This window comes from Convolutriloba macropyga, chromosome 5 (genome assembly GCF_964194025.1).
Source record: "Convolutriloba macropyga chromosome 5, txConMacr16.3, whole genome shotgun sequence".
Lineage (NCBI taxonomy): Eukaryota > Metazoa > Xenacoelomorpha > Acoela > Convolutidae > Convolutriloba > Convolutriloba macropyga.
The window spans coordinates 38,487,681-38,508,273 of NC_134472.1; the positions used below are offsets into that span (position 1 = coordinate 38,487,681).

The 20,593-nt window shown below is 37.2% G+C and overlaps 1 protein-coding gene across 1 annotated transcript in view; it reads right to left on the reverse strand.

Moving 5' to 3' along the window:
- LOC142339384 (SAP domain-containing ribonucleoprotein-like) overlaps positions 1–20,593 on the reverse strand; it is a 162,673-nt gene that overhangs the window by 11,378 nt on the left and 130,702 nt on the right. The window lies entirely within an intron of this gene.

Genomic DNA, 20,593 nt, shown 5'->3' on the forward strand with positions numbered 1-20,593 from the left:
GTCTAAGTTGATTTTCATAACTGAAATCTCTGAGTCCAGTTATCTACTTGACAGATTTCTTTTGGAAACTCTCAGGCTGTTTCAGCTCAATTCTTGACGCCGTTGTACAAACGAAACCATACAACCTCACTGGAAGAATCAGGTACTTGTAGAGTCCAAGTTTCATCTTCGTTTGTACACTCGTTTGCAATCATTCTGCGAAGTAAATGGAGCACTTTGTTCGCTTTCATTGAACTTTGATTCAAGATTTTGTCTTAGATTTTAAATGTTTTCTTTAACATTCTACATTTGGGTTAGCGTTTAGAACATTTCAATGTTTTACATCCCTAAAAAAGGCTAAAAAAAGTTGAATCGATACAAAATTGTTAAATTACTCAAACGTTTTCGCAATATTTCGCATCGTCAGGAGTTAAAAACTTTTTAAGTTCTTAATTTAAAATTATGAAAACATAAGGTAACGTGTCTTGATTATCTATTTACATTTACAGTGTTCCATGCTCAAGAGCATCCGCGGTGGATGGTTGATCTACTTCTTAAAGTGCACCGTTCAACTCCATGCCGTAACAATATTTCAACTGACTAGCGAGCTCAAAATCCTGCTCTAAACCTGCTTTGAAACAAGTCGAGACAAAATTTGAAGAGGCGGGTACAAGGCCGCTTAATACACAGCTTATGGGAACGAGGACAGCGCCTTCTGAGCACTTCTTGTAAACAATGAAGTTCTCTAACGCGCTGAGAGCGTGATACACGTCTTGTCCAATTATCATCTCGATGTTTCCATAACAATATGTTACGTTGTCTAGAACAGCTAATTCAGGGTACGTTTTGTAAAGCTTCAACGTCGATGATGTCTGAGCTGACATTCATGTTATCATCCGCGTTTGGACTGACCTCAATTGGTTCAAAAGCATTGTTTTTGCGTGTTGTTACAATTAGTTACACAAACTTGGTGTCAACAACCCCACCCCCCCTATTGATACCCTTGACTGTTACTTTCAATGCTGTACCGTGCAAAACAAACCTGTCAATAAACAGGAGATACTTCAAGCGTTATCTAACAACACTAAATTCTTGGTATCATTACCAGAAGAGCTGGTCAGCTGTAATGGAGTCACCCCACCCGAATGAGGTTCTTCTCATTAGTGGCATCTGTCTTTGTTATGGTCTTACTCGATTATTGTCTTATAGACATCTTGCAACAGTATTAGGAATATCTTTTATTATTTGGAGATATTTATGAATAAACCTTTTCAGCTTCATGAAGTTTAGCTTGGAAATTGTTGCCGCCCTCCTTCCTGCATTAACTCGTATTTGGCCGCAGCTGGACCGTATGTTTTCCTTCGACGCACGAGAAGAAGTTTTGCTTCGGCAACTACTTTTGTTTACTGTGCAGGAACTTTTTTCCTCAAACGATGAACACTCCCAGAGAAAATGATTTCACTTGCAGATAGCGCAGCGAGTAGCGAGCATTGTAACAATAGCAGACCATAAAATGTGTTTTTTTTATTTGTTGGCAAGGAATGTCCTTGAGAAAACCTTGGTCTTGGTTAGTGTGTTGTTTTACTCCTCGGATCTTGTCTTTGTTTTTCTTGAAATTTAATTCATTTGCGAACCATTCGTTGAAATAGGGGAGTATCGTTATCATCCATTGTGCTTCAACCGTGAAGAGTGACCATATCTCTTTAAAATTGAGCGGCAACTTTTGCACAGCCCTGTTGAGAAGTTAGGTGCTCATTAGGTCAGAGCCACAAGAAAATGACCTGAAGAACCTGTCGAGACTCGCAAGTAGCAGAATTGTTTGAGATGTTATCACTATTTTTCAGAGAAAAGTAACTGCTGAGTTTGTATGAATGCGCACTGAAAACGGCCTGTGGCTGACAACGGCTTGTCGTTGGCCTGTGTGCCACAACAATTTGCAGGAGAGTAATTGACTGCTGCTTGAGGAGAGAGGGTGAACATTTGGCATTATTTGCCAAAGGGTTATTGACGTCTGACGGGACAGCTGGTGTTGGTAAAGAAGGAGCAGAACTGAAGGCGGGTGAAATGTACGGGTGTTATAGGCGCACTGGTTTTATAGATGGAATGTGACAGTAGGTGTTTTTTTGTTCTTGAGCCTGGCCCAGAAAATCAGTTGCGAGCATGGCATTTGCGGATACAATAAAGGGTGGTGAACAAGGAGTGCTCAATATGCTCAATTTTCCTGGACCGCACAACATGTGAGCCCATTTGCAATCAAACTTCAGACCATTGGAATGCATATTAGCTTGAGACAGCTGTCGGCTGGTGTTTAGGGCGTTTAACTGAGCTAGCATAACGAAATTCATTACTGCTGATCGTGGTGTTTATTGACGCTGTGATTGCTCTCAGAGGTTGGTTGTTCCATGTGGTGCATTATTCTTTACAAAAATCCGATTTCTGGTCTCGTCCAGCTTATTGAGAGTAAGGCTGATTTTAGCCTCAAATTGGCCATTTGAGTGGAGATCAAGAGAATATGAGGTGTGATGTTGAACTGAAGATGCAGAAATGGCAGTTGCTCGATTTGATTGGTCGATAGAACAAGAAAGATGAAAACTCAGATTTGTCATAACATCTGCAATTTTATCAGAGGGTGACGAATTGAACCAATCTAGAAAATGTTTCCTGTTCTTGACCGTGCAGTTCTCGGCAAATTTCTTGCTTATTACGCCTGTGTGAAGACGCAAACAAATTTGTTAGACAACTCATTTTTTTACCTAGGACATCAGCTAACTACTAGCAATTTTCCTCCTCAGGCTGCCGAACTTGTATTTGTTGCCGTTGATTTTATTTTCCAACCTCAGGACGCCGTCTGGTAATGCGCAGCTACTCCTCGTGTTGTTTTTTTTTAAATATTTTAATTTCCACGGCACGTTGACATTGTGTTATTTTTTGTTCACCCTGAGGGTGTATTGATCATTTTGAGCAAATCAAATTGGGACCTGTTCTTAAGTGGTGAACTATGTTCTATTGTGATGTCAATTTCGATGGCATCGAATCATTGCACACTCGATGAGCGTCACTAAACTCGTCGTTTTTTGTGACTAACTTCTCTAAACGTTCTCCACGGCTCCTACAGGCGGCTTCTGTATTTTCTGTGTTCTGTGCAATATCGAGTAATCGGTCATTCTCATCAACTACTCTGGTCAGAGCATCTCCGCACGTTTGAATTCGATCTTAATTTTCCTATCTTGCCAACCTCTAATTTTGGCCACACTGTGTTAACTTTTCTGAACTTCGCCAGTAATGTTGCCATGATCTCATTAATATGGGAACCAGAAGTTCAATTCATTAAAAGCAAAGAAATCACACGCACACACAAAACAAAAATAGGTTATACCAAATTCTAGAATAATGGTTTACAGGGCCAGTTAACAAAAGGCCAAAGAGAAAAGACTATGGGAGACGGGACGGGAAGGGGGACTGTCATGACAAAGCGCCCGACAACTAAGGCACGACGCAAGAGGAGACGGGATAAACGGAAATAAAAATTCGGGTATTTTACGCACTACGGGACGGGAAACTGGACTGAAGGAGCGGAAACATCGCACGAACAAAGTTCGAAGAGACGGGAAAAAAGAGGGGACGGGACAAAGGGGGAGCCGGGATAGAACTGTCTGGAAATGAGGAAGCGAAAAAGGAGTCAGCGGGAACAATTATGCTATCAGACTGTAGCCAAAAAGGAACCAAGCAGCCAACAAACAAGAAAAATTCATTGCGGAGTTTAAATTTTCCAATCAAAAAGTAATAAGGCAACCTATGCACACTAAAATAGGTCGAAAAGGACAAAAGAATTCTTAACAGTAACTCCAGAAAAAATTAGAGTCACACCGGAGCAAACAAATATACCTTACAACAGCAGAGCATTCTGGAAAAACATAAGCAAAGTGGTATGGTTAAAAACACGCAAAAAAAAATGCAACTCCAGGACAAGCATGAGCAACATCCTAGAATAAAACAAGACCTAACAAACATCCATCATAACAGCAGCAACTTGAATTTTAAAACAGCAAACCTCAACAAACTATATCATCTAGCAAACTATCGGAGAAAAGATGAGAAACAAAGCAAAAGCGGAAACAAGAAACGACAAACGCAAGAAAATAAAACCGCATGAACTGAAGAAAAGCGGACGAAAGTTAATAACTAGGAGAACAAAACACTAAGTGGAGCACCATTAAAGTGAAACAACAACAAACAAACCCTTAACGCGTGAGCAAACTAATTCACACCGTGGGTGAGCACAAGGAATTCAACAACAGCACAAAAGTAGTCAATACACACGTCATCAAAGGTTTCAGTAACTTTCATCCCTCGAACGCACGACGGTACCAAGCGTTTTCAGACAACGCATCATTATTTTTTGGTCGCAAAAGTGTTACTAAGGACATGAGGTATTTTACTATGAGGAGGGTTAACAGATTACTACGCTTGAGCTGATTGCAGAAATCTTTTTTTAAACACTGCCTCTCTGATCAGTACACTAAAGTTTCTATACGCTCCTAATTTCTTGAGCGCTGAAAATTGCTGTGCTGGTGTTAATGGCATATTTTTTTTGTTGCGACGACGAGACAAAAGAACGGATAACAAATCGTAAGGGTTAAAACTCAGACCAGGTAATGCCAATATCTATTTTTTGTAATGTTTTCGAAAAGCTTGCTGCAAACTGTTTATGGCGTGATGCTTTGAACTTGCAGCTGAAGAGCAGACAAATAGTTCTATAAGATACTTGATTTGAGCTTTGCTAACGCTTCTACTTTTAATGAACTTCTGCTCGATTAATAAAAAAATATCAGGGATGAGTAGGGGATGTTCTGGCTTGGAAGCGTTAGAAACATCAAATGAAGGGTAGGGTTAGTCTTGCAATTTACTGGAGTTAGTGATGAAGGTCACGAGTTGCTGACATTCCAGATACGACAGAAAATCTATTAGCTGTGGTTTCGAGGGCCGCGCTTGATCGTATTTCTTGCAGACGAAGAAAAAGTGGTAGCCATTTTACTTTTAAATTATACAATCGCAAACGGATGAAGCTACTTGGCTTAATTTTCCTTTCATCTCCTTGTATTCCATGAAGTTTTCAGACAGTAGTCCAGCAATCTCGTTTGCTTTGTATGGATTTTTACGTAGCAGTGGGCTTGTTGTTCCTATCTCTGGGACAAATCTCGGGAAATTCTTTAAAGATTTTAATGTGTAGGGAATCTTCCATCGATTGGTCCATTCTTTGTTGACAAAATCTGTTATTGATTTCGCTGAGTATTGCAGTGGGTCGTCGTTTGGGGCCACCTGCTTTTGATATCTTCCGAGATCGCTCTGGGGGATATGGCTTGCGCTTCTTTGTAATTGAAGTGCTTCAACGTGGGCAGTAGAGATCAGGTCTGGGCCATTCTGTCTTTTTTTGATGAGGAATCTGACATCCAAGGTATACCGAGAAGACACTCGGCTGCTAGAATTGATAGTGGGAGGCAGATTTGTAGTATGGATTGAATGACCTGGTTTTGAAAAGCTTGGAGATGTTTCGTGTTTTTTGCCCCAAACCGGGAAATCATATAACGCCTGTTTGCTTCAGGTCACCATTGTTTTAGTAAAGCCTGATCGGGCATGCTCTTTGTACTCAAATCTGTCGTCTATATTCAGACCGAGCAATTTTTTTCTGTCGTCTAACTGCACAACTGTCATCTTTCACAGTTGGTACATCTATGGCTGTTGGTGATCAGTTCAAAAGCATCAACTCAGTTTTCCAGCCGTTCACCGCCATTCTCCATTTGGAACACCAGTTCTGAATGTAACGACAGGCATTATTGGGTTGCGCGTTCAAGCTTTCGGTTGTCTCCACTTCAATTAGTACCAAACTGACATCGGCAAATTTGAAGTGTGATTTCCAGTTTTTCTTCTTGGTCGGTGATGTACAGGATGAAAAGCACAGGTGTGAGTACGCCGCCTTGTGGTAATCCAGTTTCTGTCTTGAATTCAGAAGTGTCATGTTTATCAATCCGTGAGTTAGCAATACTGTTTTTCAGAAAAAGGTGCTAGATGGCAAGTAGTTTCCCAAGCACTCCTTTCTTTTTCAATTTGTAGATGTTTCCATTTATTCAAACGCTATCGAACGCTTTTTCCATGTCAATGTTTAGCAAGGTTATCTGTTTCCATTTCCGAATGGCTTTTTCTATCAAAAAATTGAGACTGTAAAGTGACCTTACTTCACTTTTCTTGAGTCCGAAGCCTTCTTGGGCTTATGTAATTGTTTGCTTCTAGCCTTTTCCTCAGCCGGTGTTCAACTATTCTCTTAAAATATTACCAACATGACAGCTGATAGACAGTGGTCTGAAAATAGAGCAGAGTAGAAAAGATTTTTTGTTCGGTTTTCTGATGAACGATATCCTTGCTTTCATCGAAGGCCCATTAGATCTCTGGAAACATTGGTTGTAAAGCTGCAAAAGTAATCTCTTGAATTTGGGGCCAATATGCTCAAGCAAATAAAATATGGATTTTTTCATTGTCCATTGGGGTGCATTCAGTGCCATTACGAAGAGCTGTATCAATTTCGTTTTCTGTGATATCATCTTCAAGTAAGGCGTGTTGTGAGCAGTTTGGAAGTTTTCGCACGTCATGATTAATCATGTTGAAGTGGTGATCATTTGGTTCTGGAGAACGTCCTTCCAATTTCCATAGCTATGTCTTCAGTTGCAGTGGGTTTTTGTTTCTTCTGGTTGTTAACTGGTCCAAACCTGCCCGTTGATTCCCAATGGTTTACTTGAAGGAATCCCAGAAACTTTAACTTTTCTGGTGACCTAGATCCCCTAGAAGTTCTCTCATCCAGTCTGTTGCACTATCTTGTAACAGATCCTCAAAGTTTTCTTTTGCTTTTTCCAAAGCAATACCATTCCGAGGAGAGAAGTTGTTTTAAACACTTTACGTAGATTACGTAATTTCTTGCTGTCTCCTGTGAGTAACTTTTTCCAGAACGGTTGGTTTGTGCGTGCAAACTTTCTTTGTCGGTATGTGTTCTCTTGTTGCAGTCTGGATAGCCCCATGAACTGAATGGTTTCTGTCAAAACCTCGAGTGCCTGTGAACAATTTTCTCAGTCGATTTTTTCAAAGCATTGTTTGTAATTATTTTGCTTCGCTTGTCGTTTCTATGTAGTGTAACAATTACTGGGACATGTCCCCTTAAAGGAGCACCAGAAGAAATTCCGTAGCTCCGTGTTGTCATCGGTTATCAAGGATATGATAATGGAGTTGCAGATTCCACCTTGAAGAATGCATACTTTGATCACACTGTTCTCATCTTTGCAGAGGAAGTTGGGCTGTCCATCGTTGAGTATTTTAACTAGACGGTTGAGGTTATCATATACAATTTGCCCGTGTGAATTTTGTACTTCGAGTTTTTCCAGAACCAATGTCGATCGTTGGAATCCCGTAGGAGGATAATGCCTTCAAGCTTGTTCTTTTTACATAGTCGAATGCATTCTTCATTTGTTCAATCCACGTGTGCATGTGGTCTTTGATTTGTGGTCGAATGTAGACGGTGAACACTATTAGCTTTGTGTTATCCAAGAGAACAGTTATCCACATAAAATCAAATTGTTTTATTGGTAGCTCCGTTATTCGGGCATGTAAAACTAATTTTTCAACGAATTTCGCTACTCCAATGTCGTGACCAAGAAGTTTCCGTGAATTTTTTTTTTCAAGTTGGTTGATGTCTAAGCTAATTCTTGTCTCATTCAATGCAGCTGTTTTCGGTTTGTTTTCATAGAAATATCTTTTGAGGGCAATTTTTGATTGATTAACGATTTCACACGTTTTGATCTGTATGATTGAAGATGCACCCATGATTTGTTAGGGTTTTATATATTTTTCTCTGCAGTTCCTTCGGAGGATCTACACCTTGAGATTGATACACAATCAATGACTGTTTGATAAAAATAGAAAAATTTTCCGAGTTTGCAGGATACTCTTCGTGACAATTTGAGCACTTGTGGTGTTTTGATTTAATCGGGCAGTCTTTGAAATTGTGCTTCTCACAACAGTACCCGCAGGATTGTTTGAGTTTGCAGTTCACTTAGACATGCCTAAACTTTTGGCATTTGAAGCATCGTATAATTTTGATGCCTTGTTGTTCAAATCGTATATGTCGATAGAATATAGAGTCAAGGAAGACACCTGCAATCAGTGCCTGCTCCGTTTGTGGGGTAGTAGGGAACATTAGCTTGATAGATGGGAGTGAACTGCCCCCTTTTTTACGAATCTTATAGCTTTTGTTCCTGCGTAGTTTGATGACAGCATTTGTTCAATTTCTGTTTCTTAGATATCAATTGGTATTCCTTGTATCAGTACCGCTTTGTTCGGTGCTTCGTTTGAACTAACCCTTCGGGCCTGGCTAGCTTGTCCTAAGCACTCTGTTTTCCAGTTGTGATAGAATTTTTCGGCTTCCTCGGCTGTTAGAAATTCTGAGTTGATGTTTCTTCTTGCGATATTGATTGCGTAGACCAGTGAGATGATGAAAAAAATTGGAATGGATTATATATAAGGGGACGTTACTTAGAAAAGGCGAAAAAATATTAAATTGCAGCAGCAAGAAGCAGGTTTCGTTTTTAGTTAGTCTTACTTTTTTTGGTCAACTCCAATCGCTGTGATCAAAGAGGATTCCAGGGTGGTATCAACAATTCTGCCTGATTTCAAGCTACCATTGTTTTGTGGCCAACCCTGCTGTTTTTGTCCACATTTCATCGTAGCCGTCGGTTAACGAGCACATTCAATGATGCAACGAGAAATTTTCCGTGTTTTTTGTTCAATTTTACGATTTGCTATTTCTGTAACGTTAACGTTTTGGTCTCCGATTTGCTCAAACGCTACTGCTGATTCTTGTTATCACTTTACGGCTGAGTGTTTCCCAGAGATGCTTCCAACTGTTGTAGGAGTGGCGTATATTGTGGCTTTGGTATCTGTAATCCAATTCTTTTGCCGTAATGTAATTAATGACGCAAGAATCAAAGGCACAGAAAACGTACAGTGATAAATAATAAAAGCGAAAATGTTACGACGAAATTTTGATAAAGTCGAACAATTACAAAAAAGTTACGATAAAGGCGGACAAATTGAGATAAGGGCAAATAAATTACGAAAGAATTGTTTGTTTTTTTTGTAAATGAGAGGACAATTTCGATTTGCAGCAGGAAAGCCACCACTAGAGTTGATGAAGGTAGTGGCGTCAGAAAACAAATGGAACGGAGAGCACTTTTCCGTAGAATCAACTCATTTTTTTGTTTTCGAATTAACATGATAGTAACAAGCAACTGTTCAATCCAAAACATCCAGGCCAAAGCAAACTGAATGAAAAACGGCAAATCTAGCGACAGTTTTTGGCAGGTCTTAGTCCAAAGTCAATAATCGTTACGTTTTTAAAACCTAAAAGATCAAGCCTAAAAAGAGAAGAATCCGTTTTGTAATTCACTGGTAGTTCTAACAAAAATAAATTTATTTATACTACTTCCGAGCTTTCTGCGTAAAATACAACGGATTCCATGCGTAATTAAACGTTCTGGAAAAACCGATTCTGATTGGCCAATCATTTTTCAGTTTATTTATAGTTAAAAAAACGCATTAATTGATCTTGCTACGTTATTCATCATTACATTTACTCGGTAACAGATACATAGTATTATATGCATCACATATCTCCTCTAAAAGGAGTTTCTTTCAAACAGAACTCAGGAGTTGTATTTTCTAAATTTGAAGATTTGAAGGTATTGCATAAATTAACAGGAGTTTCTAATCTCGAAGAGCTAAAATTAATGCTGATCTTCTATAAATATTATTCACTTACTGTTTATCAAACCTTATAAAACTAAGATAACGGGAAATTAGTAACCTTTTTCTGGTATTAATTACTGCTACACTTCTTATGGTTATAATTTTTAACAGAGTTAAAATTCACCGCTTTCTCTTTTTTAATGGTAAGCATACATCCTCATAATATTTTGGAAAGATGTGTTTGAGGAACAACCGTCCCAGGATGAAGTTCGCGACCCAAGACAGGTATTGGCCAGACCGACTTGGGTCGCGGACAGGGGGGTCCGGTGCGACCGTCCACAATGGTCTGGAAATAATTTGGATCGCGCCTTCCGTCTGGCCAATGGCAATTTTAGTCTGTTCGGTCTGGTGAATACCCATATTTCGGTCTGCTCGGTCTGGCCAATTCCCATATTTTGGTCTGTTCGGTCTGGCCAATACCCAAATTTCGGCCTGTTCGGTCTGGCCAATACCCAAATTTCGGTCTGGCCAATACCCATATTTTGGTCTGTTCGGTCTGGCCAATACCCATATTTCGGTCTGTTCGGTCTGGCCAATACCCATATTTCTGGGTGTTCGGTCTGGCTAATACCCATATTTCGGTCTGTTCGGTCTGGCCAATACCTAATTTCAGGGCCTTAAGGTCCAGCCAAATAAGAGCCAAATTGTATAAATGCGTGCTGTATTGACTGTTTTTCAAAATAGCAGCTCATAAATGGTAAACGACATCTACTTCTAGATGATTAGAATACTTCCTTAACCTTCTTTTGAAATTTGCATTTGTCTTTAAATCGATGGTTTTTTTCAATATTTTTTTTAAATCTCATATTCATTTGTCAATCAAAAAATGAAACGAATAAATTATAAATTTTATTGGATGCTTATACACGTTTAAATGAGTCCAAGGTCTGGCCTACGGTATTGACAATGGTCTGGCCTAAGGTCTGTTCGGTCTGGCCATTAATATTGACAACGGTCTGGCGGATGGTCTGGCCTACGGTCTGGACAATGGTCTGGCCTAGGGTCTGTTCGGTCTGGCCATTGGTCTGGACAACGGTCTGGCCGATGGTCTGGACAACGGTCTGGCCTAAGGTCGGTTCGGTCTGCCCAATGTCTGGTCAGTCTGGCCAATGGTGTCCAAAGTCTGTTCAGTCTGGCCAATGGTGGCCAAAGTCTGCTCGGTCTGGCCAATACATATCTTTGGGTATTGTCGGTCTGACCAATGCCTGTTTTGGGTATGATCGGTCTGGCCAATACCTGTCTTGGGTCGCGGACTACATCCTGGGGTACATTGGAGCCGCTGACGTTTGCTCCCCAATTTCACGAATAATCTCAACCACTCTAAATGGATAACTTCACCTATGCTTCTCCTCAACCATTTGATCACTCTTGCCGCGCGGACTTCACAACCCGGGTCGAGGTTTTTGGTGAATTTTCGTAAGAAATGCAGTGAATGCAGTGAATTTTTGTAAAAAATGCGGTGATTGCGGTGAATGCGTTGAATGCGGTGAAAAAAAATTCACCGCTTTTCACCGCATATCTTACAGCAATTCACCACCAAATTCACCGCATTTCTTACAAAAATTCACTGCATGGCAAATATGGCAATTTCACAGACTATTATGGCAAATTAATGTAAGAAATGCGGTGAATGTGGTGAAAAAACATAATTCACCGCTATTCAGCCCCAGATCTAGAAGTCAACGCTAAAAAACGCTAAATTACGTAAGATTGGCGCTGTATGCATTGAAATTATGTAAAATCTGCGCTTGGGCGTCAATCCTACATAACTTTGCCTTGAATTTAGCGTAGATCTAACATAATTTTGCGATGAATTTGGCGTAGAGCAAACATAACTTTGCATTAAATATAGCGTATTCATTTAGCGAAATTAGCCAGCGTCCATTTTGGCGTCTGTGGTGGAACTGGAATAGGAGTTGGATCTACTGGTCTCGCATTTGTGTTTTAAGGTATTTGGTTTTGTGCTGCGGTTAGTTTTGGTCTTGGCGGCTTTATGGCGAAGTGTACTCTCGCAATGCGCCAGACACATTAGAATGAACTGTGTTTGACAGCCACAGATCCTTCAAGCTTATTTTTGAGATTTTTTACGTGTTTAAGATCTTTTCTTCTACTGCTTTCTCACAAAAATGAATGATGCGGCATTTCGCGTAAGCGAACTGTGCAATAGTTGTTTTTCAATTTTGTGACAAATTAGGCCAAGTCCGAAATGTGGATCGTGAACACCTTGCGCTCTGTTTTTTCATATCCTGATGTTTGGTTGTCAATTTCGATTACTGAATCGCCAAATGGTAGGTTGTCATACACGTTGCCATATAACTGAACCAAACAACCTTAGTAGATTGAGAGCAGATACTACAAAACACACTAGCACAATTAATTTGGGTGTTTTGAATTTGCCAATCGGAATATATTTTTGGTCAACGCAGCAGTATAATACAATACGTCGAAAACGACAAACAGCTTATTAGCTGTAACTCCAGAAGAAACTTAAGTCACACCCTAGCGAACAGCCATACCTAGACAACAACAGAGTAAACTACAACAACGCAAACGAGCTACAACGAAATTGCTATCAAAATGTTATGGTTAAAATCACAAAAGAAATCAACTACAATTCCAGAACATTCATAAATAACGCAAAATAATCATAAATTAGTAAGCTACAAGAGTACACAGACAACGCTCATACTAGCAACAAGTTTTATTATACAACAGCAAAACTCAACAAACTACATTATATGACAAATAACCAGCGAAGAGGACGAAAACAAAGCAAAAGCGGAAACAAGAGAGGACGGAAACAGAAAAAATGAAACCAGATGACCTGAGGAAAAACGAATGGAAGTAAATACCTCTCAGAGCAAAACTCTATTTAGAGCACTATTGAAAAGAACCAACAAAAAATGACCCATAATTGGTTAGCAAACCAATTCACACTGCCAGTAGAATGATTCCATTGGTGGGGAAACAGTTACTAAGGACCGGAAGTTATTCCTATGTTCAAGAATTATGGTGAGGTCTTTCAGCTCATGCGTAGGTTTCTGATAAGCTCTGGAAAGTCCGTACACTCGAAGTTAAACTAAAATCTTTCTGATTGCGCCTGGAGACAATGAGTTTTACTACTTGGATGGTACATAGAGTACTACGATTGAGCTGTTTGTAAATATTGGTGCAAAACACTGCCTCACTGCCTCTGGGCATTACACTACAGCATCTATACCATCCTAATATTTTCTGGGCGTTGAAATTACCTGTGCTGGTGTTAAGTTTCTTTTTTGCTGCGATGACGAGAAAAGAAACGGTTTATATGTCTTTAGGGTAGAAACAAAGACTTACAAGGTTGAGCGCTGATTTGGAAAATATCAGAATTATCAAATTGACTTTTGCAAAATTCGAAAAAAAAGTGACCAGAAAAATTGATTTTTGTTTCTCAATTCATACCGCACCAAAACTTCTTGTACAAATTGTGGATCCGCAATCTCTAAACTGCTTGCTATAAACGATTGCTAATTTTTTCAATTTTTTTTCCTGCTGCGCACAGTTGAAGACGAATGAATTCTTATTAATGCCTATTTACTGAGTTATAAAACAATAACGCAGTTCTGAAATTCTTGCAATACTTTTTCAAATTGGATTAATTTGAACAACAGAAAAATATGGGGTGGGTAATCGGTGACAGTACTAATACACAAATGCTACCCAAAACTTCAAATATAGGTGGAAGGAAAAAATGAAACGGATTAGTCTTACACTTTGTGGTCATCTCAAATTGATGAGATCAGAAATCTGCAATCCAATGGCATTGCCGTAATGTAACTGTCGATGCAAGAATCAAGGCACAGAAAACGTAAACTAAAGAGTGATTTTAAAAAGGACAAGTTATGAAAAAGTTACGAAAAAGTTTTGGCGTCAAAAACAATGAGGACGGAAAACACTAAGTTGTATTAACGTGATGGTAGCAAGCAACTGTTCAATCCAAAACATCAAGGCCAAAGCAAACTGAATCAAAAAGGGCAACAGAAATTTTGAATCTCGAAGAACCAAAATTTATGGTGATAATCAATAAATATTATTTTATTTATTGATTATCATACCTAATAAAATTAAGATGACGCGAAATTAATAACCTATTTTCTGGTATTAATTACTACTAATTTTCTAATGGTTAAAATTTTTAATTAAGGTTTTCATATGTAACAGTTTTGATTGTTGCCTTCCGAGTAACTGGCTTTCTGTGTAATTTTTATGGCAAACATTCTTTCATCCTTATAAAAATTTTGAAGCGAGGTACGTTTGAGGAACAATTTTTTAGCGTACATTTTAGCCGCTGACGTTTGCTCCCCAATTTGACGAATAATCTCATCCACCCTTAATGGATGACTTCACCTATGTTTCTCCTCAACCAGGAGGAGTTTTCGCCAATCAGCAATCTCGACACTGTAGTCGCTGACCTTTGCCCCTCGGTTTCACGAATATTCTTAATCACTCTAAATGCATGGCAGTATTTTATTTCTTTACGGACAGTTTTCTCAGTTTTAGGACTTGCCAACAATGTATTCGTACAAAACTTGGACAATGCATAATTGAATGCATCGCTCTAGAAGTCATTAGCAGTATTGGGTGTTCCTTGTTCTTTTGCAACAAAATTTCATCGCGCTAGGCATGGCAAAACTATTCACAAATTGAGTCAGAATTAGACCACGACTGATTCGCAGAGCAGTTTCGGGGGGGGGGGGGTCATTTTTTATTAGTGGAGCTTGCTGAAAACTAGACTACAGAGAGTTTGCAATATTTAATATAGCAGCAATGTTTACTATTTTAGCACCATTAGATGATGCTTGTATTTGCGGCAAAAATTTAGCTTGCAGAAGGGGAACTTGGCTGTTTTCAACTAAAAATTGTGGACTATGCTTGCTAAGTTCGTATAATCTGACGTTGTTGTTAATTGGAAACGATCTTCATATGCGATTCTTTATCGTATTCTGATACCTTCGCGGCGTTCTGTTGCTGTTGCCATGAACTAAAATCTTTTAATTCAGTCATCGATCTTGTTAAGAGTTCAACTGTGAAATCAAAAATTATTAGTCCATCAATCCAACGTGTTAGATGGCCTTAGTATTTATTGGATCTATGTTCCTTCATAAGAGAACGTAATGCCCTATGATCTGTAATTGCCTGACGAAAATCAGTACTTAAAGTACTTGAGTTGCTCAATTGATCACATAACTGACCAAAAAAAATTGAACCGGTTCACGGTGTAGCTTTTTTCAAGACTATTTAGGAGTTCCTGGAGGCTACAGGCTACATGCCAACTTTGTGATTTAGCAAATTCATTTGCTGCCCCTAACTCTTATCGTGATACAGTCAAGATGAATTTTTCAGACTGATTCTATAGTGGTCTTGGGCATGACCTTATTTGAGATAAATATTCTAACATCTTTCCTAAAGGATGAAGTGATCCTCAGAATGAACGTTACTAGCATAGGAAAAACTCACTAGCCTAGGAAAGATGTATTCACGATGCTAATCACACCTACAACTTTGAATCTGCTTTGTTGCTTAAGTGTTGAAGACCAGTCGTTTATAATACGGCGCATTGTCCCAAAACTTTGTTTGGAGAAAATCCTGAGCTCTTTCAGATTCTTTGTGCCCATTAGTCCATTAACGACCCGAGTCGAGGTTTAAAGGTGAATTTTTGTGAAAAATGCGGTGATTGCGGTGAATGCGGTGAAAAAAAAATAATTCACCGCTTTTTACCGATTTTCTCACAAAAATTCGCCACCAAATTCACCGCATTTCTTACAAAAATTCACAGCATAGACTATTATGGCAAATTAATGTAATAAATGCGGTGAATGCGGTGAATTCGGTGAAAAAACATAATTTACCACTATTCGTCCCTAGTCGTAGAAGTCAACGCTAAAAAACGCTAAATTACGTAAGATTGGCGTATGCATTGAAATTATGTAAAATCTACGCTTGGGCGTCAATCCTACATAACTTTACGTTGAAGTTAGCGTAGATCTAACATAATTTTGCGTTGAATTTGGCGTAGATCAAACATAACTTTGCATTGAATTTAGTGTATATTTTACATATTGTGTTTCAATGTTTAGATCTCACAAAACTTTGCATTGAGTTTATCGGAGATCTTACATAACTTAGAAACTTACATAACTTGAAATTTCCCTATATATTACAAAACTTCGCGTTGAATTTTGCGTTGATTCATATATTTTTGGCATTGATCCTCCATATTTTTGCTTTAAATTTAGCGTTTATCTTACCAGATTTTGTGTTCCAAAGCTTGGATCTGACATAGTTTCGCATTGAATTTATTGCAGATCTTAGATAACTAATTGTTGAAATTGCCCTAGAAATTACAAAACTTCGCTTTGAATTTTGCGTAAATTCTTATAATTTAGCATTGATTTTACCTATTTTCTCGTTAAATTTAGCGTTGATCTTAAATATTTTTTGGGTTCCAAAGCTTAGATTCTCCATAATTTTTCTTTGAGTTTATCGTAGATCTTACTTGATTCAAAAATGGAACAGAATAGAAGGTTTCAAAAATAATTGGTTTGAGCTGGCTCAATAATTGCTTCAAATGCAACTAAAACTATTGTGTTGATTGCCTAGTTTCTGTTACTTTGGTACCTGCTAGGAAAAAAGTGCTAGGGCGAAGGTCTCTTTTTGAACTTCTCATTTTGAAGTTTGTTTTACGAACTAATTAAACTTATTTATATTGCCGACTTTGAATTTTGTTCGATTTGATAATTGATTGGTTGAGCCTTTCAATTTTTTGAAAGAAGAAAACAGCGCTACCGTTGTTGCGTAGAGGCTCAAACGGGAAATTAATCAAAATTAGCGGTTTTGTTTGAAACTCTTGAATAATTGAAAAAATGAATAAAAGTTGCTCCACAGTGAAAAAAAGATGCTGATGGAGATTGTCTGCAATGAGCTGTCTGACGATAACTGGTTTGACAAAAAAAAATCAGCTGAAGTGCTGATTCAGGTAACAAAAATTCAGCCGGGAATTCATAGGAGACACGTTAAATTTTCGTAAAAAATGCGGTGAAAAGCGGTGAAAAAAATTAACTTACCGCGTATTTCTTAGATCTTTTTGCGGTGAATGCGGTGAATCGCGGTGAATTATTTTTTTCACCGCTTTCTCGTTGTCGGTTAATTATTTTTTTCACCGCTTAATGCGATGAATTTTTTTTCGCCGCTTTCTCTCCAGCGTTGAATATTTTTTTTCACCGCTAGATGCGGTGAAAAAATGATTAATCGCATCAAACGGTGAGAAAAAAACAATTTACCGCCACCGAAAACGCGATGAAAAACAAATAAGTCACCGCGATTCACCGCATTCACCCCAAAAAGATGTAAGAATTACGCGGTGAAAATTAGTTTTTTCACCGCATTTCACCGCATTTCTTACGAAAATTCACCGGCAAACCTCGACCCGGGCATTCCGCAGAATGTCTTCTAAAAGAAAACAAATGATGATATAAATTTTACTTAAATCCAAGTCTTTTTGTATTATATCATCATTGTATTAAAAATTTGTGTTAAATATTATACGGCTTTTATTTTGTTCAGTAGAGTAAGACATGTTCGTATTCCAGGTTAGTACCATGAATAAATTTACTTTTGGGTAATTGTTCTACAATACATTTTGGATACAGTGAATTGAGTTCAAAGTGTAACAGATAGCCTTCTTCTATTTTAATTTCCTTGTTATGTAATAAAATTTTTGTTTGCTGTCATTAAAATCTTCCTCTGTTTCTAATCTAGCAACTTTTTTCAAATATGGTAAATTTTATTTTAATGGTTTTGGTTGTGTTAGTGTGCCAACAAATTTATTGCTTGCATTTCATTTATTAGCAATTAAGGGGGCAATTCGTTTGGTTATTTGTATTAACTTTATTTGTCTATAATTCTTTAATGGTCTCCATGTAGAGATGCTATACCTTCTCATATTCTCCTTTCTAATGAGCATTATGATATATGTGTGTTCTTTTTGATGTTTTAGATGAACATCTAAGTTCCTTAAACCCACAAATATCGATGAAGGTGTAACTGAGTATCTTTAAAAAAGAATAATTTTGAATCCATTTAAACATGACCTAATTTTTTTCAAGAGTTTTGATGGTTGGTTTACATATTGTTTTAAGTAAATTAGTACGTAGTCTTTAACTCTTTCATACTGATTAAAGAATATCTCTAATTTCAATGCTATCATCATGTAATCCGTTTTCTTGTTTTAATTCAGATTAGAATGCTTACATTTGAATTACTTTTATTTTTCCGGTCATCATCAATTTAAACATATTGATAATCATTTTCACTATTTTTGTTACCTAATGTTTTAGCTACTCTATCAAAACTAAGTTGTCAAATGAGTCTAAATGCAATTAATTTTCCTGTCAATCTTGCATTTAATGATAGGAATTATATAGTTTTAGCTTATATTTTTATCCTAACTTTCTTTCAGACAGTTCGCTAATGAATAGATGTCTGTCATACTCAGATCTATTATAAAGGTCTAAGATAAGTTGTTCAAATTACATTATGATAATGGTTTATGAGCATTCATGTTACATGAGTTATGAAATTATATGGTATTAGATAGATGCCCACAAATATTGCAGCCAGTTCTGGTGCTTCACAATTTTCCATTAGATCAGTATGAATAATTCCGATTTTTCCATGATGACAGAATTGCATTTGCTTATTTACTTATGTGGTATAAGATTCAATGTCGTAATATGCTGCAAATGGTACATTGTTTTTAAAAGGTAATCTATCAATTTGTATGCTTATCTGTTTTTGAAAGTTTTATGTTCTTCATATAGTTTTTTTGATTTTATTGCATATTCACCATTGGCTGATGAACAGTTTAAACATAGAAATGTTTTTTGTTGAAATTTTAGAGTAAAGTCAACATATTAGTACATGACATAGTGATGTTTCAATAACATTAAATTACATCCTTTGTAAACAATGAATATTCCAAAAATTGTTCTCAAAATAAAATTTTTGGCATACATCGCCGTCCATTTTTATCTTCAGTTGTTGAAAGCATTTAGGCTATAAGTTCTCAGTATTAAACAGTAGTTATCGTGTTAATTCTTAATATTGTAAATATATTGCGATTAAAATGGTAATTATCCAGAGCTTCCAGCAACTGATTTCATAGACAGAAATATGTAATGTTCATGATGTTCTTCTTGGTAACATACAGCTACATTCTATCTTTTCAGCTACTCTCATTAGGTTTTCAAAATTTATCAAAGATATATTGTAACAATTGGGTGTATCATTGAGAAAAATTTGTATATGAAATATAAATTCAGTTTCGCCTTTCCTTTATTCCATCTGTTCCGATAAATATAATTTCATAGAATTGTGATTAATACATATTAATTTATAAAGAGGTATTCTAGTATTGAAACTAGTTGTAGTAATAGTACAAATAGATACTTACATTTAGCATTTTTAGTTTGTGGTTAATCTATAAATACCACCTCCAGTAATGGTAAAACATAGCCGGCAGATTGCCGGAATAGCTGCGAAAGAATAGACCTGCGTGCCATATAATAAAGATAGAAACAGATGCAGATCTAAATTGAAATAATCGACGCCGCTCAAAAAACAAGGTAAAAAACATTCAGCGATAAATTTAAAAATCTTGTTAAAATTCATTCCGCAGAAGCTTCTTATTAAGGACCTTTACATATGAGTTCCTTTGACCTTAAAAAAATTCAAATTAAACTTAAGTTTTAAAGTGCAAAAATCATTTTATTGAGTGAGGTTAGTCACGTATGATCAAAATCTAATCACGCGAAAAAAAAATTGCTAAAGAGAGTGAGAAATGACGTCACGCGCGCAAATGCCGTTAGTGAGAGGAAAAAATCATTCAGAAAATTTGACTTTTTCAGCTTTGCTGAGTGAACAAATTTAAAACGAAAAAGAGCGTCAGACGACGAAACAAAAAAACATAACAGGACAAGTCCTGACGTACAATTCAGAGAATTTCCATTAACTAAACAGAAAAATAGACCTAGAAATGACTATGAATAGATTGGGAAAAATATTTAGAAAAAAAACCCAATCCAAAAAATAAAAAAAACAGTAAAAATCAAAGTGAAATTGCCGCATTTCAACAAAAAACCAAGAAAGCGAATTTTTGTTCAAGCGTTTTCTCACTCTACTTTAAAATTAGAGCGAAAAAATTTAACGCCGCAAACTGACTCGCTTTGCGGCGTTAAAACGACTCGCTTTGCACCAAAATCGATCCACTTCCTGTTTTGGTGTGACCAAAATCACTACTCCAATTTAATTTCAAAAATCAAGAAAATGTGTGAACAGATCTTAGCCGGAAGAATTCTAAAACATAGCCGGAAGAATTCCGGAAACGACTCGAAAGAGAAAATTGCTCATGTTTATGACTAAACAACTAAAAAAACTATTGAGAACTCTAAACCTCCAAAAATGCCATGAAAAACAGGAAGAATAGAAACGGCATTCAAAAACAATTTGAACAAAAAAACTAGAAAACTTAATACCTTTTTTTTAATAGTACCACGAAACATAAAGCCGAAAATTTCCTTTGCAATTAGATCAATCAAAAGCTCACAAAACAATGGGCAAGTCATTATAGGCTAGTAAGCTTGTCTAAGATTTTAAAAAAAGAAAAACTGCAAAGAGAAAATAATTTATACCAAGAAAACTTTAGTCAATTGGTAACTGAAAATTCCTTAAG